This window comes from Acipenser ruthenus, chromosome 28 (genome assembly GCF_902713425.1).
Source record: "Acipenser ruthenus chromosome 28, fAciRut3.2 maternal haplotype, whole genome shotgun sequence".
In the NCBI taxonomy this organism is placed as follows: Eukaryota; Metazoa; Chordata; class Actinopteri; order Acipenseriformes; family Acipenseridae; genus Acipenser; species Acipenser ruthenus.
Window position 1 is genome coordinate 9,983,348 of NC_081216.1, and position 24,351 is coordinate 10,007,698.

The following is a 24,351-nucleotide window of genomic DNA, read 5'->3' on the forward strand; positions in this document are numbered from 1 at the left end:
GTACCAACGTCTGTCTGTGTGATTCTTCTGCACTGCACTCACCTGCACGTCATTACCACTTTGCCACAGGTATACAAGAAAACGGTACAAAATCATTTCATTGAGGCTGGTAAAAAATATATATAATATACAGTATATATGTATATATATATATATTCCGGTTTCTAAATGGCTCCACTGTTGTCAGGGGAACAGACCCACCCGTCACACAAACACAGCATCCACAATTGGGCAATCTCCTCTCGAGGATGGCCTCATGGCTACAAGCTGCCCATCTTTCCTTCTGTAAAGAAACCAAAAAAAACAGCCACGTGTGCTTTAAAAAAAAACTGCTTTTTATTTTTTAACAACCTTTTAAAAAAATTACCATTTGAAGCCATTTCCTAATAAAAGCCGCCTTATTTATTATTATTATTATTATTATTTATTTCGTAGCAGACGCCCTTATCCAGGGTGACATACAATTGTTACAAGCTCACATTATTTCACATTGTACATTATTTCACATTATACAGATATCGAAAATTTAAATTCCAGAGCCGTTTCAACTCAAAGATCAAATAAATTCAGCTTTGTTATTTGCCATCCAAGGAATGTGAAGCGGCCGTTATCTCCAGAGCGGATTTAAACCCACACACAAATGAAAAGTGTTGAATTTAAATCAAGGGAAGTAATGCTAAAACTTTACAACTTTACAAGAGCTCACCTAGAATATTGTGTTCAGTTCTGGTCACCTCGTTACAAAAAGGATATTTCTGCTCTAGAAAGAGTGCAAAGAAGAGCAACCAGAATTATCCCAGGTTTAAAAGGCATGTCGTATGCAGACAGGCTAAAAGAATTAAATCTATTCAGTCTTGAACAAAGAAGACTACGCGGCGATCTGATTCAAACATTCAAAATCCTAAAAGGTATAGACAATGTTGACCCAGAGGACTTCTTTGACCTGAAAAAAGAAACAAGGACCAGGGGTCACAAATGGAGATTAGATAAAGGGGCATTTCAGAACAGAAAATAGGAGGCACTTTTTTAAACAGAGAATTGTGAGGGTCTGGAACCAACTCCCCAGCAATGTTGTTGAAGCTGACACCCTATGTGTTATGTTCTTATGTTCTAGAAATGACAAATGGGCAATGATTCCTGGTAGCATATGTAGGCAATGCAAAACTTCTCCAATCATGAAACGTGGACTTATTCAATGAGCAGGGAGACTGATTGCAGTCCAACTTATGCTTTGGGAAACCAAACCAGACGGGACCGTTACAAAGTGACACAATCCTAAGTTTACTGCTTATATATATGCTCTCCTGGGCCGGTTCCTCCTCCTCCTCACCTTGGAAGGGGCAGATCGCCACCGTGCATCCGTAGACCCCACAGGCCATGCACCACTTGGTCCTCAAGGCCCCCGAGGAGGTCCTCCAGGTCCCGGCAGCTGTCTCTCCAGCCTTCCATTTTCCCGTTTTTTTTTTTTTTGAAAACCCCTCTCCTGGTCTGACGCTTGGAGGCGCTGTTATCCCACGATGACACCACGTGTCACAAAGACGGCCGGAGTGGGTGGCGTCAGACCAGAACCAGGAAGTAACACAGAGACTTGGGGTTTTGGTGAAGCTGAGCGCGTGATCGCGCTCAGCATTTAATAATTAACCGACAGAACAGAAAATATAAAGGTTGTAACACAAAACAGGACATGGCACTTCACGCCAAAATAAAAGAGACAAACAAAACGGACAGACACTAACAAACAGGGACGAACAAACACGGTGAGAAACACTTATTCTTCTTCTTCTTATTATTATTAGTATTATTATTCTTTTTACCTTCTCTCTCTCTCCCGTTCTTTCTCCCTGAACACCCAACCCCGAGTGAATGAAAATATGTCTATATATCCTGTTGTGCTGGGATTCAATTACCAATTAATTATTCACTTGAATCCCAGCACGTGAATTCATTACATGCAATGGCATAGCTGACAGCATGCTGGTCCACTCCTGCAGTGAAATTGCTGCGGGGGATGCTGGTCTCCTGACCTCTCCCCCTTTCTTCGTAGCCAGTAGCTCCCCTTGGTGGGGCTCCGACCACAGTACTTCCAGCAGCGAAGAAGCTGCAGTAGGAGCAGGTCTCCTGACCTCCCCCACCTTCTTCGTGGCCGGCAGCTCCCCTTGGTGGGGTTCCGGCCACAGTACTTCCTGCTGCGATGCGGAGCAACAGGCAGCCCCAGGCGATGCGGAGCTGCTGGCAACCCCAGGCGATGCGGCGTGACAGGCAGCCACAGACGATGCCAGACAGGCATCCTTGGGCGAAGCGTGGCAAGTATCCTTGGGCGAAGCGAGGCAGGGAGTCAGGACAAGCTGGGGTGCGGGTGTTGGCCCTCTTCTCGGCCTCTGAGGCCGGGCGGTTCTTCCCCGTGTCTCCCTCAGCAGCCTATGCAAGGGCTGCTGAGGACCGCCAGCAGCTAGTCCTGGTCCTTCTGGTGAAGGGAGAGGCAGCTCCTGCTCCTCTCCCCCTTGATGGTGATGGAGGCAGAGGTAGCTCCTGCTGTTCTGCTCCTGGCGGTGGAGGTGGCGGAGGTAGAGGCAGCTTCTGCTGCTCTGCTCCTGCCGGTGAAGGTGGCGGAGGCAGAGGCCGCTCCGGCTGCTCTGCTCCTGCCGATGAAGCTGGGAGCAGCGTGTAGTCTCCTGGCGACGAAGGTGGGAGCAGCGTGTAGTCTCCTGGCGATGGAGGTGGGAGCAGCATGTAGTCTCCTGGCGACGGAGGTGGGAGCAGCGTGTAGTCTCCCCTTTTTGCAGGAGACTGGGGCTGCTCTGCCTCTCTTGCAGGGGACTGGTGCGGCTCTACCTCTGAAGGGGAAACCATCAGGCATTCTCCCTCTGCTGGCAGATTGGGTCCTAGGGCTGTGGAAGCCCCAACTTCCCTTTCTTTGGGCTGTGGATGCACCGACTCCTCCCTTTTGGGCTGTGGACGCACCGACTCCTCCCTTTTGGGCTGTGGACGTTCGGGCTCCCCCCACTCTGGCGTAGGACGTTCGGGCTCCTCCCACTCAGGCGTAGGACGCTCAGGTTCCTCCCGCTTAGGCTGTGGATGCTCAGGCTCCTCCCGCTTGGGCTGAGGACGCTCAGGCTCCTCCGACTCAGGTACTGGCGAGCTGGCATAGGGGCATCCCGACCAGTCGTGTCCCCCTTCCTCACATCGCCCGCACCAGCTCTGTGGCACCTCGGAGCAGTCCCTCCAAGGGTGATCCACCTTTCCGCACCAGGGGAACAGGTTCTCTGGCTCCTCTGGCCGCTGATGTAGTTGTGGTTGGGGCGGTGGGAGCAGCAGTCTACCTCCCCCTGCTGGTGGTGGAGACTGAGGCGACCCCTGCTCCTCCCTCTCCTGATGGACAGGGCAGCGGGCCACGAAGTGCTCACCTCTGCAGATGGGGCATAGTTGGGGTAGCTGTCCGAGGGGGTACCAGGGTCAGTTGGAGCTGGAATGCCCAGGCTCAGGGCAGCAGTAACACCCGGGCTGCTGTTCCTCCGGCTGGTGTTGTGGTTGCTGTTGCTGCTGCAGCTTTCCTTTCCCCCTTCTCTTCTTACTCCTCCTCCCTACCTTCCTCTCCTGGGCCGGTTCCTCCTCCTCCTCACCTTGGAAGGGGCAGATCGCCACCGTGTGTCCGTAGACCCCACAGGCCATGCACCAGCCTTGGTCCTCAAGGCCCCCGAGGAGGTCCTCCAGGTCCCGGCAGCTGTCTCTCCAGCCTTCCATTTTCCCGTTTTTTTTTTTTTTTTTGAAAACACAAAAGCCCCTCTCCGGTCTGACGCTTGGAGGCGCTGTTATCCCACGATGACAGCATGTGTCACAAAGACGGCCGGAGTAGGTGGCGTCAGACCAGAACCAGGAAGTAACACAGAGACTTGGGGTTTTGGTGAAGCTGAGCGCGTGATCGCGCTCAGCATTTAATAATTAACCGACAGAACAGAAAATATAAAGGTTGTAACACAAAACAGGACATGGCACTTCACGCCAAAATAAAAGAGACAAACAAAACGGACAGACACTAATAAACAGGGACGAACAAACATGGTGAGAAACACTTATTCTTCTTCTTCTTCTTCTTATTAGTATTATTATTCTTTTTACCTTCTCTCTCACTCCCGTTCTTTCGCCCTGAACACCCAACCCCAAGTGAATGAAAATGTGTCTATATTGTGACAAAGCACAACTCACTCGGGTTCGTGCCCCTTTAAAAATACGACCCAGAATAATGAAATGGAGTTTTAAGCACTGGTGCGCTATTTTTAATAAACACAAAAATCAAACAAAATACACAAAATAAACACCTAACTCCTCTTGGAGCACTAACTCAACTCTCAGGAACACCCTGACTAACGCGGGACTGCTACGCTGTTTTCCCGTCCTTCCCAAAACCACAAACTTCAACACACAGGTTTGACACCGCACTTACTTTTTTCTCTCTGGCTACTCGGAGACAGAGCACCTCTTCTGCCTCCTTCTACTCAGCAGCCCTGAGCATTCTGACTGCTCCTCCTTTATACCCTGCACCTGGTTCCAATTATCAATTACTTCCCAGGTGCCGGGGATAATTAAAATAATAAAACAGTTAAACTAAACAATTAACAAATCAATTAGAAAATTAAATGAAACAATAAAGCAACACAATCAAACAAAAAGGTGCATTCCGCACATGTTTCTCTCGCAGGGAGGTTTTAACCCCCTCCCTGCTGTCTCTCACTACCCACTATCTCACAATATGTACTGTTGTGCTGGGATTCAATTACCAATTAATTATTCACTTGAATCCCAGCACGTGAATTCATTACATGCAACACTTAACACACACAGGGGCGGGGCACATTGCCACATATACCCCCCCTTGTGCGCAGCACACATGGCCTCAACGGCCACCTCCCCCCTTAAAAACCCAGCAGTCCAGGACAAAGTCTCGGGCTGGGAAGGGAGGCTTCAGTGGGCCCATGGCTGGCAATCCTGTCAGCACCTCTGCCGGTAGTGGCACGGCTGACAGCATGCTGGTCCACTCCTGCAGTGAAATTGCTGCGGGGGATGCTGGTCTCCTGACCTCTCCCCCTTTCTTCATAGCCGGTAGCTCCCCTTGGTGGGGCTCCGACCACAGTACTTCCGGCAGTGAAACTGCTGCAGTAGGAGCAGGTTTCCTGACCTCCCCCACGATCTCCGGCAGCAAAACTGCTGCAGTGGGAGCAGGTCTCCTGACCACCCCCACCTTCTTCGTGGCCGGCAGCTCCCTTTGGTGGGGTTCCGGCCACAGTACTTCCTGCTGCGATGCGGAGCAACAGGCAGCCCCAGGCGATGCGGAGCTGCTGGCAACCCCAGGCGATGCGGCGCGACAGGCAGCCACAGACGATGCCAGACAGGCATCCTTGGGCAAAGCGTGGCAAGTATCCTTGGGCGAAGCGAGGCAGGGAGTCAGGACAAGCTGGGATGCGGGTGTTGGCCCTCTTCTCGGCCTCTGAGGCCGGGCGGTTCTTCCCCGTGTCTCCCTCAGCAGCCTATGCAAGGGCTGCTGAGGACCGCCAGCATCTAGTCCTGGTCCTTCTGGTGAAGGGAGAGGCAGCTCCTGCTCCTCGACCCCTTGATGGTGATGGAGGCAGAGGTAGCTCCTGCTGTTCTGCTCCTGGCAGTGGAGGTGGCGGAGGTAGAGGCAGCTTCTGCTGCTCTGCTCCTGCCGGTGAAGGTGGCGGAGGCAGAGGCCGCTCCGGCTGCTCTGCTCCTGCCGATGAAGCTGGGAGCAGCGTGTAGTCTCCTGGCGACGAAGGTGGGAGCAGCGTGTAGTCTCCTGGCGATGGAGGTGGGAGCAGCATGTAGTCTCCTGGGGACAGAGGTGGGAGCAGCGTGTAGTCTCCCCTTTTTGCAGGGGACTGGTGCGGCTGTCTCTCTTGCAGGGGACTGGTGCGGCTCTACCTCTGAATCGGAACTTCCGGCAGCGAAGACGCTGCAGTGGGAGCAGGTCTCCGTACCTCCCCCACGATCTCCGGAGGCGAAACTGCTGCAGTAGGAGCAGCTCTCCTGACCTCCCCCACCTTGTGGCCGGTAGCTCCCCTTGGTGGGGTTCCGGCCACAGTACTTCCTGCTGCGATGCGGAGCAACAGGCAGCCCCAGGCGATGCGGAGCTGCTGGCAACCCCAGGCGATGCGGCGCGACAGGCAGACCCAGGCGATGCCAGACAGGCATCCTTGGGCGAAGCGTGGCAAGTATCCTTGGGCGAAGCGAGGCAGGGAGTCAGGACAAGCTGGGGTGCGGGTGTTGGCCCTCTTCTCGGCCTCTGAGGCCGGGCAGTTCTTCCCCGTGTCTCCCTCAGCAGCCTATGCAAGGGCTGCTGAGGACCGCCAGCATCTAGTCCTGGTCCTTCTGGTGAAGGGAGAGGCAGCTCCTGCTCCTCTCCCCCTTGATGGTGATGGAGGCAGAGGTAGCTCCTGCTGTTCTGCTCCTGGCGGTGGAGGTGGCGGAGGTAGAGGCAGCTTCTGCTGCTCTGCTCCTGCCGGTGAAGGTGGCGGAGGCAGAGGCCGCTCCGGCTGCTCTGCTCCTGCCGATGAAGCTGGGAGCAGCGTGTAGTCTCCTGGCGACGAAGGTGGGAGCAGCATGTAGTCTCCTGGCGATGGAGGTGGGAGCAGCATGTAGTCTCCTGGCGACGGAGGTGGGAGCAGCGTATAGTCTCCCCTTTTTGCAGGAGACTGGGGCTGCTCTGCCTCTCTTGCAGGGGACTGGTGCGGCTCTACCTCTGAAGGGGAAACCATCAGGCATTCTCCCTCTGCTGGCAGATTGGGTCCTAGGGCTGTGGAAGCCCCAACTTCCCTTTCTTTGGGCTGTGGATGCACCGACTCCTCCCTTTTGGGCTGTGGACGCACCGACTCCTCCCTTTTGGGCTGTGGACGTTCGGGCTCCCCCCACTCTGGCGTAGGACGTTCGGGCTCCTCCCACTCAGGCGTAGGACGCTCAGGTTCCTCCCGCTTAGGCTGTGGATGCTCAGGCTCCTCCCGCTTGGGCTGAGGACGCTCAGGCTCCTCCGACTCAGGTACTGGCGAGCTGGCATAGGGGCATCCCGACCAGTCGTGTCCCCCTTCCTCACATCGCCCGCACCAGCTCTGTGGCACCTCGGAGCAGTCCCTCCAAGGGTGATCCACCTTTCCGCACCAGGGGAACAGGTTCTCTGGCTCCTCTGGCCGCTGATGCAGTTGTGGTTGGGGCGGTGGGAGCAGCAGTCTACCTCCCCCTGCTGGTGGTGGAGACTGAGGCGACCCCTGCTCCTCCCTCTCCTGATGGACAGGGCAGCGGGCCACGAAGTGCTCACCTCTGCAGATGGGGCATAGTTGGGGTAGCTGTCCGAGGGGGTACCAGGGTCAGTTGGAGCTGGAATGCCCAGGCTCAGGGCAGCAGTAACACCCGGGCTGCTGTTCCTCCGGCTGGTGTTGTGGTTGCTGTTGCTGCTGCAGCTTTCCTTTCCCCCTTCTCTTCTTACTCCTCCTCCCTACCTTCCTCTCCTGGGCCGGTTCCTCCTCCTCCTCACCTTGGAAGGGGCAGATCGCCACCGTGTGTCCGTAGACCCCACAGGCCATGCACCAGCCTTGGTCCTCAAGGCCCCCGAGGAGGTCCTCCAGGTCCCGGCAGCTGTCTCTCCAGCCTTCCATTTTCCCGTTTTTTTTTTTTTTTTTTTAAACACAAAACCCCCTCTCCTGGTCTGACGCTTGGAGGCGCTGTTTTCCCACGATGACAGCATGTGTCACAAAGACGGCCGGAGTAGGTGGCGTCAGACCAGAACCAGGAAGTAACACAGAGACTTGGGGTTTTGGTGAAGCTGAGCGCGTGATCGCGCTCAGCATTTAATAATTAACCAACAGAACAGAAAATATAAAGGTTGTAACACAAAACAGGACATGGCACTTCACGCCAAAATAAAAGAGACAAACAAAACGGACAGACACTAACAAACAGGGACGAACAAACATGGTGAGAAACACTTCTTCTTCTTATTATTATTATTAGTATTATTATTCTTTTTACCTTCTCTCTCTCTCCCGTTCTTTCGCCCTGAACACCCAACCCCGAGTGAATGAAAATGTGTCTATATATACTGTTGTGCTGGGATTCAATTACCAATTAATTATTCACTTGAATCCCAGCACGTGAATTCATTACATGCAACCCCGTGCTCACATATTACATTTAACCAGCACGTGAAGTGATTTCTTCCTCTTGCCTAAATACAAATCTGCATTTATAAATACACGTGAAACACGGACCCGTTTATATCCTGTGTACCAATCTCTATACACCAACATTAACACACGCAACATACAACACTTAACACACACATGCAGACAGGGGCGGGGCACATTGCAACATATACCCCCCTTGTGCGCAGCACACATGGCCTCAACGGCCACCTCCCCCCTTAAAAACCCAGCAGTCCAGGACAAAGTCTCAGGCTGGGAAGGGAGGCTTCAGTGGGCCCATGGCTGGCAATGCTGTCAGCACCCCTGCCGGTAGTGGCACGGCTGACAGCATGCTGGTCCACTCCTGCAGTGAAATTGCTGCGGGGGATGCTGGTCTCCTGACATCCGCAGCAGTTCTCCGGACCTCCCCCACGATCTCCGGCGGCGGTCTCCGGACCTCCCCCACGATCTCCGGCGGCGAAACTGCTGCAGTAGGAGCAGCTCTCCTGACCTCCCCCACCTTGTGGCCGGTAGCTCCCCTTGGTGGGGTTCCGGCCACAGTACTTCCTGCTGCGATGCGGAGCAACAGGCAGCCCCAGGCGATGCGGAGCTGCTGGCAACCCCAGGCGATGCGGCGAAGCGTGGCAAGTATCCTTGGGCGAAGCGTGGCAAGCATCTTTGGGCGATGCGAAGCAGGCATCCTTCTGTGAAGCGAGGCAGGGAGTCAGGACAAGCTGGGGTGCGGGTGTTGGCCCTCTTCTCGGCCCGACAGGCAGCCCCAGGCGATGCCAGACAGGCATCCTTCGGCGAAACGTGGCAAGTATCCTTGGGCGAAGCGAGGCAGGGAGTCAGGACAAGCTGGGGTGCGGGTGGCCCTCTACTCGGCCTCTGAGGCCTGGCGGTTCTTCCCCGTGTCTCCCTCAGCAGCCTATGCAAGGGCTGCTGAGGACCGCCAGCATCTAGTCCTGGTCCTTCTGGTGAAGGGAGAGGCAGCTCCTGCTCCTCTCCCCCTTTATGGTGATGGAGGCAGAGGTAGCTTCTGCTGCTCTGCTCCTGCCGGTGAAGGTGGCGGAGGCAGAGGCCGCTCCGGCTGCTCTGCTCCTGCCGAAGAAGGTGGGAGCAGCGTGTAGTCTCCTGGCGATGGAGGTGGGAGCAGCATGTAGTCTCCTGGCGACAGAGGTGGGAGCAGCGTGTAGTCTCCCCTTTTTGCAGGGGACTGGTGCGGCTGTCTCTCTTGCAGGGGACTGGTGGGGCTCTACCTCTGATTCGGAACTTCCGGCAGCGAAGAAGCTGCAGTGGGAGCAGGTCTCCGGACCTCCCCCACGATCTCCGCCAGCTAAACTGCTGCAGTAGGACCAGGTCTCCTGACCTCCCCCACGATCTCCGGCAGCAAAACTGCTGCAGTGGGAGCAGGTCTCCTGACCTCCCCCACCTTCTTCGTGGCCGGCAGCTCCCATTGGTGGGGTTCCAGCCACAGTACTTCCTGCTGCGATGCGGAGCAACAGGCAGCCCCAGGCGATGCGTTGCTGCTGGCAACAACAGGAGATACGGCGCGACAGGCAGCCCCAGGCGATGCCAGACAGGCATCCTTGGGCGAAGCGTGGCAAGCATCTTTGGGCGAAGCGAGGCAGGCATCCTTGGGCGAAGCGAGGCAGGGAGTCAGGACAAGCTGGGGTGCGGGTGTTGGCCCTCTTCTCGGCCTCTGCGGCCGGGCGGTTCTTCCCCGTGTCTCCCTCAGCAGCCTATGCAAGGGCTGCTGAGGACCGCCAGCATCTAGTCCTGGTCCTTCTGGTGAAGGGAGCGGCAGTTCCTGCTCCAATCCCCCGTTATGGTGATGGAGGCAGAGGTAGCTTCTGCTGCTCTGCTCCTGCCGGTGAAGGTGGCGGAGGCAGAGGCCGCTCCGGCTGCTCTGCTCCTGCCGGAGAAGGTGGCGGAGGCAGAGGCCGCTCCGGCTGCTCTGCTCCTGCCGATGAAGGTGGGAGCAGCGTAGTCTCCTGGCGACGAAGGTGGGAGCAGCGTGTAGTCTCCTGGCGATGGAGGTGGGTGCAGCATGTAGTCTCCTGGGGACAGAGGTGGGAGCAGCATGTAGTATCCCCTTTTTGCAGGGGACTGGTGCGGCTGTCTCTCTTGCAGGGGACTGGTGCGGCTCTACCTCTGAATCGGAACTTCCGGCAGCGAAGAAGCTGCAGTGGGAGCAGGTCTCCGGACCTCCCCCACGATCTCAGGCAGCGAAACTGCTGCAGTAGGACCAGGTCTCCTGACCTCCCCCACCTTCGTGGCCAGCAGCTCCCCTTGGTGGGGTTCCGGCCACAGTAGTTCCTGCTGCGATGCGGAGCAACAGGCAGCCCCAGGCGATGCGGAGCTGCTGGCAACCCCAGGCGATGCGGCGCGACAGGCAGACCCAGGCGATGCCAGACAGGCATCCTTGGGCGAAGCGTGGCAAGTATCCTTGGGCGAAGCGTGGCAAGCATCTTTGGGCGATACGAAGCAGGCATCCTTGGGCGAAGCGAGGCAGGGAGTCAGGACAAGCTGGGGTGCGGGTGTTGGCCCTCTTCTCGGCCTCTGCGGCCGGGCGGTTCTTCCCCGTGTCTCCCTCAGCAGCCTATGCAAGGGCTGCTGAGGACCGCCAGCATCTAGTCCTGGTCCTTCTAGTGAAGGGAGCGGCAGCTCCTGCTCCTCTCCCCCTTTATGGTGATGGAGGCAGAGGTAGCTTCTGCTGCTCTGCTCCTGCCGGTGAAGGTGGCAGAGGCAGAAGCCTCTCCGGCTGCTCTGCTCCTGCCGAAGAAGGTGGGAGCAGCGTGTAGTCTCCTGGCGATGGAGGTGGGAGCAGCGTGTAGTCTCCCCTTTTTGCAGGGGACTGGTGCGGCTGTCTCTCTTGCAGGGGACTGTGCGGCTCTACCTCTGAATCGGAACATCCGGCAGCGAAGAAGCGATCTCCGGCAGCGAAACTGCTGCAGTAGGACCAGGTCTCCTGACCTCCCCCACGATCTCCGGTAGCAAAACTGCTACAGTGGGAGCAGGTCTCCTGACCTCCCCCACCTTCTTCGTGGCCGGCAGCTCCCCTTGGTGGGGTTCCAGCCACAGTACTTCCTGCTGCGATGCGGAGCAACAGGCAGCCCCAGGCGATGCGGAGCTGCTGGCAACCCTAGGCGATGCGGCGCGACAGGCAGCCCTAGGCGATGCCAGATAGGCATCCTTGGGCGAAGCGTGGCAAGTATCCTTGGGTGAAGCGCGGCAAGCATCTTTGGGCAATGCGAAGCAGGCATCCTTGTGTGAAGCGAGGCAGGGAGTCAGGACAAGCTGGGGTGCGGGTGTTGGCCCTCTTCTCGGCCTCTGCGGCCGGGCGGTTCTTCCCCGTGTCTCCCTCAGCAGCCTATGCAAGGGCTGCTGAGGACCGCCAGCATCTAGTCCTGGTCCTTTTGGTGAAGGGAGCGGCAGCTCCTGCTCCTCTCCCCCTTTATGGTGATGGAGGAAGAGGTAGCTTCTGCTGCTCTGCTCCTGCCGGTGAAGGTGGCGGAGGCAGAGGCCGCTCCGGCTGCTCTGCTCCTGCCGAAGAAGGTGGGAGCAGCGTGTAGTCTCCTGGCGATGGAGGTGGGAGCAGCATGTAGTTTCCTGGCGACGAAGGTGGGAGCAGCGTGTAGTCTCCTCTTTTTGCAGGGGACTGGTGCGGCTGTCTCTCTTGCAGGGGACTGGTGCGGCTCTACCTCTGAATCGGAACTTCCGGCAGCGAAGAAGCTGCAGTGGGAGCAGGTCCGGACCTCCCCCACGATCTCCGGCAGCGAAACTGCTGCAGTTGGACCAGGTCTCCTGACCTCCCCCACAATCTCCGGCAGCAAAACTGCTGCAGTGGGAGCAGGTCTCCTGACCCCCTCCTTCTTCGTGGCCGGCAGCTCCCCTTGGTGGGGTTCCGGCCACAGTACTTCCTGCTGCGATGCGGAGCTGCTGGCAACCCCAGGCGATGCGGCGCGACAGGCAGCCCCAGGCGATTCCAGACAGGCATCCTTTGGCGAAGCGTGGCAAGTATCCTTGGGCGAAGCGAGGCAGGGAGTCAGGACAAGCTGGGGTGCGGGTGTTGGCAGTCTTCTCGGCCTCTGAGGCCGGGCGGTTCTTCCCCGTGTCTCCCTCAGCAGCCTATGCAAGGGCTGCTGAGGACCGCCAGCATCTAGTCCTGGTCCTTCTGGTGAAGGGAACGGCAGCTCCTGCTCCTCTCCCCCTTGATGGTGATGGAGGCAGAGGTAGCTCCTGCTGTTCTGCGCCTGGCGGTGTAGGTGGCGGAGTTAGAGGCAGCTTCTGCTGCTCTGCTCCTGCCGGTGAAGGTGGGAGCAGCGTGTAGTCTCCTGGCGACGAAGGTGGGAGCAGCGTGTAGTCTCCTGGCGATGGAGGTGGGAGCAGCATGTAGTCTCCTGGGGACGGAGGTGGGAGCAGCGTGTAGTCTCCCCTTTTTGCAGGGGACTGGTGCGGCTGTCTCTCTTGCAGGGGACTGGTGCGGCTCTACCTCTGAATCTGAACTTCCGGCAGCGAAGAAGCTGCAGTGGGAGCAGGTCTCCTGACCTCCCCCACCTTCTTCGTGGCCGGCAGCTCCCCTTGGTGGGGTTCTGGCCACAGTACTTCCTGCTGCGATGCGGAACAACAGGCAGCCACAGGGGATGCAGAGCTGCTGGCAACCCCAGGCGATGCGGCGCGACAGGCAGCCCCAGGCGATGCCAGACAGGCATCCTTGGGCGAAGCGTGGCAAGTATCCTTGGGCGAAGCGAGGCAGGGAGTCAGGACAAGCTGGGGTGCGGGTGTTGTCCCTCTTTTCGGCCAAGGGCTGCTGAGGACCGCCAGCATCTAGTCCTGGTCCTTCTGGTGAAGGGAGAGGCAGCTCCTGCTCCTCTCCCCCTTGATGGTGATGGAGGCAGAGGTAGCTCCTGCTGTTCTGCTCCTGGCGGTGGAGGTGGCGGAGGTAGAGGCAGCTTCTGCTGCTCTGCTCCTGCCGGAGAAGGTGGCGGAGGCAGAGGCCACTCCGGCTGCTCTGCTCCTGCCGATGAAGGTGGGAGAAGCGTGTAGTCTCCTGGCGACGAAGGTGGGAGCAGCGTGTAGTCTCCTGGCGATGGAGGTGGGTGCAGCATGTAGTCTCCTGGGGACGGAGGTGGGAGCAGCATGTAGTATCCCCTTTTTGCAGGGGACTGGTGCGGCTGTCTCTCTTGCAGGGGACTGGTGCGGCTCTACCTCTGAATCGGAACTTCCGGCAGCGAAGAAGCTGCAGTGGGAGCAGGTCTCCGGACCTCCCCCACGATCTCCGAAGGCGAAACTGCTGCAGTAGGAGCAGCTCTCCTGACCTCCCCCACCTTGTGGCCGATAGCTCCCCTTGGTGGGGTTCCGGCCACAGTACTTCCTGCTGCGATGCGGAGCAACAGGCAGCCCCAGGCGATGCGGAGCTGCTGGCAACCCCAGGCGATGCGGCGCGACAGGCAGACCCAGGCGATGCCAGACAGGCATCCTTGGGCAAAGCGTGGCAAGTATCTTTGGGCGAAGCGTGGCAAGCATCTTTGGGCGATACGAAGCAGGCATCCTTGTGCGAAGCGAGGCAGGGAGTCGGACAAGCTGGGGTGCGGGTGTTGGCCCTCTTCTCGGCCTCTGCGGCCGGGCGGTTCTTCCCCGTGTCTCCCTCAGCAGCCTATGCAAGGGCTGCTGAGGACCGCCAGCATCTAGTCCTGGTCCTTCTGGTGAAGGGAGCGGCAGCTCCTGCTCCTCTCCCCCTTTATGGTGATGGAGGCAGAGGTAGCTTCTGCTGCTCTGCTCCTGTCGGTGAAGGTGGCGGAGGCAGAGGCCGCTCCAGCTGCTCTGCTCCTGCCGAAGAAGGTGGGAGCAGCGTGTAGTCTCCTGGCGCAGCATGTAGTTTCCTGGCGACGGAGGTGGGAGCAGCGTGTAGTCTCCCCTTTTTGCAGGGGACTGGTGCGGCTGTCTCTCTTGCAGGGGACTGGTGCGGCTCTACCTCTGAATCGGAACTTCCGGCAGCGAAGAACCTGCAGTGGGAGCAGGTCTCCGGACCTCCCCCACGATCTCCGAAGGCGAAACTGCTGCAGTAGGACCAGGTCTCCTGACCTCACCCACGATCTTCGTCAGCAAAACTGCTGCAGTGGGAGCAGGTCTCCGGACCTCCCCCACCTTCTTCGTGGCCGGCAGCTCCCTTGGTGGGGTTCCGGTCACAGTACTTCCTGCTGCGATGCGGAGCAACAGGCAGCCCCAGGCGATGTGGAGCTGCTGGCAACCCCAGGCGATGCCGCGCGACAGGCAGCCCCAGGCGATACCAGACAGGCATCTTTCGGCGAAGCGTGGCAAATATCCTTGGGCGAAGCGAGGGAGGGAGTCAGGACAAGCTGGGGTGCGGGTGTTGGCCCTCTTCTCGGCCTCTGAGGCCGGGCGGTTCTTCCCCGTGTCTCCCTCAGCAGCCTATTCAAGGGCTGCTGAGGACCGCCAGCATCTAGTCCTGGTCCTTCTGGTGAAGGGAGAGGCAGCTACTGCTCCTCTCCCCCTTGATGGTGATGGAGACAGAGGTAGCTCCTGCTGTTCTGCTCCTGCCGGTGAAGGTGGCGGAGGTAGAGGCCGCTCCGGCTGCTCTGCTCCTGCCGAAGAAGGTGGGAGCAGCGTGTAGTCTCCTGGCGATGGAGGTAGGTGCAGCATGTAGTTTCCTGGCGACGGAGGTGGGAGCAGCGTGTAGTCTCCCCTTTATGCAGGGGACTGGTGCAGCTGTCTCTCTTGCAGGGGACTGGTGCGGCTCTACCTCTGAATCGGAACTTCCGGCAGCGAAGAAGCTGCAGTGGGAGCAGGTCTCCGGACCTCCCCCACGATCTCCGAAGGCGAAACTGCTGCAGTAGGACCAGGTCTCCTGACCTCCCCCACGATCTTCGGCAGCAAAACTGCTGCAGTGGGAGCAGGTCTCCTGACCTCCCCCACCTTCTTCGTGGCCGGCAGCTCCCCTTGGTGGGGTTCTGGCCACAGTACTTCCTGCTGCGATGCGGAGCAACAGGCAGCCCCAGGCGATGCGGAGCTGCTGGCAGCCCAAGGCGATGCCAGACAGGCATCCTTCGGCGAAGCGTGGCAAGTATCCTTGGGCGAAGCGAGGCAGGGAGTCAGGACAATCTGGGGAGCGGGTGTTGGCCCTCTTCTCGGCCTCTGAGGCCGGGCGGTTCTTCCCCGTGTCTCCTGCAGCAGCCTATGCAAGGGCTGCTGAGGAACGCCAGCATCTAGTCCTGGTCCTTCTGGTGAAGGGAGAGGCAGCTCCTGCTCCTCTCCCCCTTGATGGTGATGGAGGCAGAGCTAGCTCCTGCTGTTCTGCTCCTGGCGGTGGAGGTGTCAGAGGTAGAGGCAGCTTCTGCTGCTCTGCTCCTGCCGGTGAAGGTGGCGGATGCAGAGGCCGCTCCGGCTGCTCTGCTCCTGCCGATGAAGGTGGGAGCAGCGTGTAGTCTCCTGGCGACGAAGGTGGGAGCAGCGTGTAGTCTCCTGGCGATGGAGGTGGGTGCAGCATGTAGTCTCCTGCAGACGGAGGTGGGAGCAGCGTGTAGTATCCCCTTTTTGCAGGGGACTGGTGCGGCTGTCTCTCTTGCAGGGGACTGGTGCGGCTCTACCTCTGAATCGGAACTTCCGGCAGCGAAGAAGCTGCAGTGGGAGCAGGTCTTCGGACCTCCCCCACCTTCGTGGCCAGCAGCTCCCCTTGGTGTGGTTCCGGCCACAGTAGTTCCTGCTGCTATGCGGAGCAACAGGCAGCCCCAGGCGATGCGGAGCTGCTGGCAACCCCAGGCGATGCGGCGCGACAGGCAGACCCAGGCGATGCCAGACAGGCATCCTTGGGCGAAGCGTGGCAAGTATCCTTGGGCGTTGAACGGCAAGCAACTTTGGGCGATGCGAAGCAGGCATCCTTCGGCGAAGCGAGGCAGGGAGTCAGGACAAGCTGGGGTGCGGGTGTTGGCCCTCTTCTCGGCCTCGGCGGCTGGGCGGTCTTCCCCGTGTCCCTCAGCAACCTATGCAAGTGCTGCTGAGGACCGCCAGCATCTAGTCCTGGTCCTTCTGGTGAAGTGAGTGGCAGCTCCTGCTCCTCTCCCCTTTATGGTGATGGAGGCAGAGGTAGCTTCTGCTGCTCTGCTCCTGCCGGTGAAGGTGGCGGAGGCAGAGGCCGCTCCGGCTGCTCTGCTCCTGCCGAAGAAGGTGGGAGCAGCGTGTAGTCTCCTGGCGATGGATGTGGGAGTAGCATGTAGTTTCCTGGCGACGGAGGTGGGAGCAACGTGTAGTCTCCTGGCGATGGAGGTGGGTGCAGCATGTAGTCTCCTGCGGACGGAGGTGGGAGCAGCGTGTAGCGTGTCCCCTTTTTGCAGGGGACTGGTGCGGCTGTCTCTCTTGCATGGGACTGGTGCGGCTCTACCTCTGAATCGGAACTTCCGGCAGCGAAGAAGCTGCAGTGGGAGCAGGTCAACGGACCTCCCCCACGCTCTCCGGCAGCAAAACTGCTGCAGTAGGACCAGGTCTCCGGACCTCCCCCACGATCTCCGGCAGCGAAACTGCTGCAGTAGGAGCAGGTCTCCTGACCTCCCCCACCTTCGTGGCCAGCAGCTCCCCTTGGTGGGGTTCCGTCCACAGTAGTTCCTGCTGCGATGCGGAGCAACAGGCAGCCCCAGGCGATGCGGAGCTGCTGGCAACCCCAGGCGATGCGGCGCGACAGGCAGCCCCAGGCGATGCCAGACAGGCATCCTTCGGCGAAGCGTGGCAAGTATCCTTGGGCGAAGCGAGGCATGGAGTCAGGACAAGCTGGGGTGCGGGTGTTGGCCCTCTTCTCGGCCTCTGAGGCCGGGCGGTTCTTCCCCGTGTCTCCCTCAGCAGCCTATGCAAGGTCTGCTGAGGACCGCCAGCATCTAGTCCTGGTCCTTCTGGTGAAGGGAGAGGCAGCTCCTGCTCCTCGACCCCTTGATGGTGATGGAGGCAGAGGTAGCTCCTGCTGTTCTGTTCCTGGCGGTGAAGGTGCCGGAGGTAGAGGCAGCTTCTGCTGCTCTGCTCCTGCCGATGATGGTGGTAGCAGCGTGTAGTCTCCTGGTGACGAAGGTGGGAGCAGCGTGTAGTCTCCTGGCGATGGAGGTGGGTGCAGCATGTAGTCTCCTGGGGATGGAGATGGGAGCAGCGTGTAGTATCCCCTTTTTGCAGGGGACTGGTGCGGCTGTCTCTCTTGCAGGGGACTGGTGCGGCTCTACCTCTGAATCGGAACTTCCGGCAGCGAAGAAGCTGCAGTGGGAGCAGGTCTCCGGACCTCCCCCACGATTTCCGGCAGCGAAACTGCTGCAGTAGGAACAGGTCTCCTGACCTCCCCCACGATCTTCGGCAGCAAAACTGCTGCAGTGGGAGCAGGTCTCCTGACCTCCCCCACCTTCTTCGTGGCCGGCAGCTCCCCTTGGTGGGGTTCCGGCCACAGTACTTAATGCTGCGATGCGGAGCAACAGGCAGCCCCAGGCGATGCGGAGCTGCTGGCAACCCCAGGCGATGCGGCGCGACAGGCAGCCCCAGGCGATGCCAGACAGGCTTCCTTGGGCGAAGCGTGGCAAGTATCCTTCGGCGAAGCGAGGCAGGGAGTCAGGATAAGCTGGGGTGCGGGTGTTGGCCCTTTTCTCGGCTTCTGCTGCCGGGCGGTTCTTCCCCGTGTCTCCCTCAGCAGCCTATGCAAGGGCTGCTGAGGACCGCCAGCATCTAGTCCTGGTCCTTCTGGTGAAGGGAGAGGCAGCTCCTGCTCCTCTCCCCCTTGATGGTGATGGAGGCAGAGGTAGCTCCTGCTGTTCTGCTCCTGGCGGTGGAGGTGTCAGAGGTAGAGGCAGCTTCTGCTGCTCTGCTCCTGCCGGTGAAGGTGGCTGAGGCAGAAGGCACTACGGCTGCTCTGCTCCTCCCGATGAAGGTGGGAGCAGCGTGTAGTCTCCTGGCGACGAAGGTGGGAGCAGCGTGTAGTCTCCTGGCGATGGAGGTGGGAGCAGCATGTAGTGTCCTGGGGACAGAGGTGGGAGCAGCGTGTAGTCTCCCCTTTTTGCAGGGGACTGGTGCGGCTGTCTCTCTTGCAGGGGACTGATGCGGCTCTACCTCTGAATCGGAACTTCCGGCAGCGAAGAAGCTGCAGTGGGAGCAGGTCTACGGACCTCCCCCACGCTCTCCGGCAGCGAAACTGCTGCAGTAGGACCAGGTCTCCTGACCTCCCCCACGATCTCCGGTAGCAAAACTCCTGCAGTGGGAGCAGGTCTCCTGACCTCCCCCACCTTCTTCGTGGCCAGCAGCTCCCCTTGGTGGGGTTCCGGCCACAGTACTTCCTGATGCGATGCGGAGCAACAGGCAGCCCCAGGCGATGCGGAGCTGCTGGCAACCCCAGGCGATGCGGCGCGACAGGCAGCCCCAGGCGATGCCAGACAGGCATCCTAGGGCGAAGCGTGGCAAGTATCCTTGGGAGAAGCGTGGCAAGCATCTTTGGGCGATGCGAAGCAGGCATCCTTGGGCGAAGCGAGGCAGGGAGTCAGGACAAGCTGGGGTGCGGGTGTTGGCCCTCTTCTCGGCCTCGGCGGCCGTGCGGTTCTTCCCCGTGTCCCTCAGCAGCCTATGCAAGGGCTGCTGAGGACCGCCAGCATCTAGTCCTGGTCCTTCTGGTGAAGGGAGCGGCAGCTCCTGCTCCTCTCCCCATTTATGGTGATGGAGGCAGAGGTAGCTTCTGCTGCTCTGCTCCTGCCGGTGAAGGTGGGAGCAGCGTGTAGTCTCTTGCCGACAGAGGTGGGAGCAGAGTGTGTCTCCCCTTTTTGCAGGGGACTGGTGCGGCTGTCTCTCTTGCAGGGGACTGGTGCGGCTCTTCCTCTGAATCGGAACTTCCGGCAGCGAAGAAGCTGCAGTGGGAGCAGGTCTCCTGACCTCCCCCACGATCTGCGGCAGCAAAACTGCTGCAGTGGGAGCAGGTCTCCTGACCTCCCCCACCTTCTTCGTGGCCGGCAGCTCCCCTTGGTGGGGTTCCGGCCACAGTACTTCCTGCTGCGATGCGGAGCAACAGGCATCCCCAGGCGATGCGGAGCTGCTGGCAACCCCAGGCGATGCGGCGCGACAGGCAGCCCCAGGCGATGCCAGACAGGCATCCTTGGGCGAAGCGAAGCAGGCATCCTTGGGCGAAGCGAGGGAGGGAGTCAGGACAAGCTGGGGTGCGGGTGTTGGCCCTCTTCTCGGCCTCGGCGGCCGGGCGGTTCTTCCCCGTGTCCCTCAGCAGCCTATGCAAGGGCTGCTGAGGACCGCCAGCATCTAGTCCTGGTCCTTCTGGTGAAGGGAGCGGCAGCTCCTGCTTCTCTCCCCCTTTATGGTGATGGAGGCAGAGGTAGCTTCTGCTGCTCTGCTCCTGCCGGGGAAGGTGGCGGAGGCAGAGGCCGTTCCGGCTGCTCTGCTCCTGCCGAAGAAGGTGGGAGCAGCGTGTAGTCTCCTGGCAATGGAGGTGGGAGCAGCATGTAGTTTCCTGGCGACGGAGGTGGGAGCAGCGTGTAGTCTCCCCTTTTTGCAGGGGACTGGTGCGGCTCTACCTCTGAATCGGAACTTCCGGCAGCGAAGAAGCTGCAGTGGGAGCAGGTCTCCGGACCTCCCCCACGATCTCCGGCAGCGAAACTGCTGCAGTAGGACCAGGTCTCCTGACCTCCCCAACGATCTCCGGTAGCAAAACTGCTGCAGTGGGAGCAGGTCTCCTGACCTCCCCCACCTTCTTCGTGGCCGGCAGCTCCCCTTGGTGGGGTTCCGGCCACAGTACTTCCTGCTGCGATGCGGAGCAACAGGCATCCCCAGGCGATGCGGAGCTGCTGGCAACCCCAGGCGATGCGGCGCGACAGGCAGCCCCAGGCGATGCCAGACAGGCATCCTTGGGCGAAGCGTGGCAAGTATCCTGGGCGAAGTGAGGCAGGGAGTCAGGACAAGCTGGGGTGCGGGTGTTGGCCCTCTTCTCGGCCTCTGAGGCCGGGCGATTCTTCCCCGTGTCTCCCTCAGCAGCCTATGCACGGGCTGCTGAGGACCGCCAGCATCTAGTCCTGGTCCTTCTGGTGAAGGGAGAGGCAGCTCCTGCTCCTCTCCCCCTTGATGGTGATGGAGGCAGAGGTAGCTCCTGCTGTTCTGCTCCTGGCGGTGGAGGTGTCAGAGGTAGAGGCAGCTTCTGTTGCTCTGCTCCTGCCGGTGAAGGTGGCGGAGGCAGAGGCCGTTCCGGCTGCTCTGCTCCTGCCGAAGAAGGTGGGAGCAGCGTGTAGTCTCCTGGCGACGAAGGGGGAGCAGCGTGTAGTCTCCTGGCGATGGAGGTGGGAGCAGCATGTAGTCTCCTGGGGACGGAGGTGGGAGCAGCGTGTAGTATCCCCTTTTTGTAGGGGACTGGTGCGGCTGTCTCTCTTGCAGGGGACTGGTGCGGCTCTACCTCTGAATCGGAACTTCCGGCAGCGAAACTGCTGCAGTAGGACCAGGTCTCCTGACCTCCCCCACCTTTGTGGCCGGCAGCTCCCCTTGGTTGGGTTCCAGCCACAGTAGTTCCTGCTGCGATGCGGAGCAACAGGCAGCAACAGGCAGCCCCAGGCGATGCGGAGCTGCTGGCAACCCCAAGCGATGCGGCGCGACAGGCAGCCCCAGGCGATGCCAGACAGGCATCCTTGGGCGAAGCGTGGCAAGTATCCTTGGGCGAAGCGTGGCAAGCATCTTTGGGCGATGCGAAGCAGGCATCCTTGGGCGAAGCGAGGCAGGGAGTCAGGACAAGCTGGGGTGCGGGTGTTGGCCCTCGTCTCGGCCTCGGCGGCCGGGCGGTCTTCCCCGTGTCCCTCAGCAGCCTATGCAAGGGCTGCTGAGGACCGCCAGCATCTAGTCCTGGTCCTTCTGGTGAAGGAGCGGCAGCTCCTGCTCCTCTCCCTCTTTATGGTGATGGAGGCAGAGGTAGCTTCTGCTGCTCTGCTACTGCCGGTGAAGGTGGCGGAGGCAGAGGCCGCTCCGGCTGCTCTGCTCCTGCCGAAGAAGGTGGGAGCAGCGTGTAGTCTGCTGGCGATGGAGGTGGGAGCAGCATGTAGTTTCCTGGCGACGGAGGTGGGAGCAGCGTGTAGTCTCCCCTTTTTGCAGGGGACTGGTGCGGCTCTACCTCTGAATCGGAACTTCCGGCAGCGAAGAAGCTGCAGTGGGAGCAGGTCTCCGGACCTCCCCCACGATCTCCGGCAGCGAAACTGCTGCAGTAGGACCAGGTCTCCTGACCTCCCCAACGATCTCCGGTAGCAAAACTGCTGCAGTGGGAGCAGGTCTCCTGACCTCCCCCACCTTTTTCGTGGCCGGCAGCTCCCCTTGGTGGGGTTCCGGCCACAGTACTTCCTGCTGCGATGCGGAGCAACAGGCATCCCCAGGCGATGCGGAGCTGCTGGCAACCCCAGGCGATGCGGCGCGACAGGCAGCCCCAGGCGATGCCAGACAGGCATCCTTGGGCGAAGCGTGGCAAGTATCCTGGGCGAAGCGAGGCAGGGAGTCAGGACAAGCTGGGGTGCGGGTGTTGGCCCTCTTCTCGGCCTCTGAGGCCGGGCGGTTCTTCCCCGTGTCTCCCTCAGCAGCCTATGCACGGGCTGCTGAGGACCGCCAGCATCTAGTCCTGGTCCTTCTGGTGAAGGGAGAGGCAGCTCCTGCTCCTCTCCCCCTTGATGGTGATGGAGGCAGAGGTAGCTCCTGCTGTTCTGCTCCTGGCGGTGGAGGTGTCAGAGGTAGAGGCAGCTTCTGTTGCTCTGCTCCTGCCGGTGAAGGTGGCGGAGGCAGAGGCCGTTCCGGCTGCTCTGCTCCTGCCGAAGAAGGTGGGAGCAGCGTGTAGTCTCCTGGCGACGAAGGGGGAGCAGCGTGTAGTCTCCTGGCGATGGAGGTGGGAGCAGCATGTAGTCTCCTGGGGACGGAGGTGGGAGCAGCGTGTAGTATCCCCTTTTTGTAGGGGACTGGTGCGGCTGTCTCTCTTGCAGGGGACTGGTGCGGCTCTACCTCTGAATCGGAACTTCCGGCAGCGAAACTGCTGCAGTAGGACCAGGTCTCCTGACCTCCCCCACCTTTGTGGCCGGCAGCTCCCCTTGGTTGGGTTCCAGCCACAGTAGTTCCTGCTGCGATGCGGAGCAACAGGCAGCAACAGGCAGCCCCAGGCGATGCGGAGCTGCTGGCAACCCCAAGCGATGCGGCGCGACAGGCAGCCCCAGGCGATGCCAGACAGGCATCCTTGGGCGAAGCGTGGCAAGTATCCTTGGGCGAAGCGTGGCAAGCATCTTTGGGCGATGCGAAGCAGGCATCCTTGGGCGAAGCGAGGCAGGGAGTCAGGACAAGCTGGGGTGCGGGTGTTGGCCCTCGTCTCGGCCTCGGCGGCCGGGCGGTCTTCCCCGTGTCCCTCAGCAGCCTATGCAAGGGCTGCTGAGGACCGCCAGCATCTAGTCCTGGTCCTTCTGGTGAAGGAGCGGCAGCTCCTGCTCCTCTCCCTCTTTATGGTGATGGAGGCAGAGGTAGCTTCTGCTGCTCTGCTCCTGCCGGTGAAGGTGGCGGAGGCAGAGGCCGCTCCGGCTGCTCTGCTCCTGCCGAAGAAGGTGGGAGCAGCGTGTAGTCTGCTGGCGATGGAGGTGGGAGCAGCATGTAGTTTCCTGGCGACGGAGGTGGGAGCAGCGTGTAGTCTCCCCTTTTTGCAGGGGACTGGTGCGGCTCTACCTCTGAATCGGAACTTCCGGCAGCGAAGAAGCTGCAGTGGGAGCAGGTCTCCGGACCTCCCCCACGATCTCCGGCAGCGAAACTGCTGCAGTAGGACCAGGTCTCCTGACCTCCCCAACGATCTCCGGTAGCAAAACTGCTGCAGTGGGAGCAGGTCTCCTGACCTCCCCCACCTTTTTCGTGGCCGGCAGCTCCCCTTGGTGGGGTTCCGGCCACAGTACTTCCTGCTGCGATGCGGAGCAACAGGCATCCCCAGGCGATGCGGAGCTGCTGGCAACCCCAGGCGATGCGGCGCGACAGGCAGCCCCAGGCGATGCCAGACAGGCATCCTTGGGCGAAGCGTGGCAAGTATCCTGGGCGAAGCGAGGCAGGGAGTCAGGACAAGCTGGGGTGCGGGTGTTGGCCCTCTTCTCGGCCTCTGAGGCCGGGCGGTTCTTCCCCGTGTCTCCCTCAGCAGCCTATGCACGGGCTGCTGAGGACCGCCAGCATCTAGTCCTGGTCCTTCTGGTGAAGGGAGAGGCAGCTCCTGCTCCTCTCCCCCTTGATGGTGATGGAGGCAGAGGTAGCTCCTGCTGTTCTGCTCCTGGCGGTGGAGGTGTCAGAGGTAGAGGCAGCTTCTGTTGCTCTGCTCCTGCCGGTGAAGGTGGCGGAGGCAGAGGCCGTTCCGGCTGCTCTGCTCCTGCCGAAGAAGGTGGGAGCAGCGTGTAGTCTCCTGGCGACGAAGGGGGAGCAGCGTGTAGTCTCCTGGCGATGGAGGTGGGAGCAGCATGTAGTCTCCTGGGGACGGAGGTGGGAGCAGCGTGTAGTATCCCCTTTTTGTAGGGGACTGGTGCGGCTGTCTCTCTTGCAGGGGACTGGTGCGGCTCTACCTCTGAATCGGAACTTCCGGCAGCGAAACTGCTGCAGTAGGACCAGGTCTCCTGACCTCCCCCACCTTTGTGGCCGGCAGCTCCCCTTGGTTGGGTTCCAGCCACAGTAGTTCCTGCTGCGATGCGGAGCAACAGGCAGCAACAGGCAGCCCCAGGCGATGCGGAGCTGCTGGCAACCCCAAGCGATGCGGCGCGACAGGCAGCCCCAGGCGATGCCAGACAGGCATCCTTGGGCGAAGCGTGGCAAGTATCCTTGGGCGAAGCGTGGCAAGCATCTTTGGGCGATGCGAAGCAGGCATCCTTGGGCGAAGCGAGGCAGGGAGTCAGGACAAGCTGGGGTGCGGGTGTTGGCCCTCGTCTCGGCCTCGGCGGCCGGGCGGTCTTCCCCGTGTCCCTCAGCAGCCTATGCAAGGGCTGCTGAGGACCGCCAGCATCTAGTCCTGGTCCTTCTGGTGAAGGAGCGGCAGCTCCTGCTCCTCTCCCTCTTTATGGTGATGGAGGCAGAGGTAGCTTCTGCTGCTCTGCTCCTGCCGGTGAAGGTGGCGGAGGCAGAGGCCGCTCCGGCTGCTCTGCTCCTGCCGAAGAAGGTGGGAGCAGCG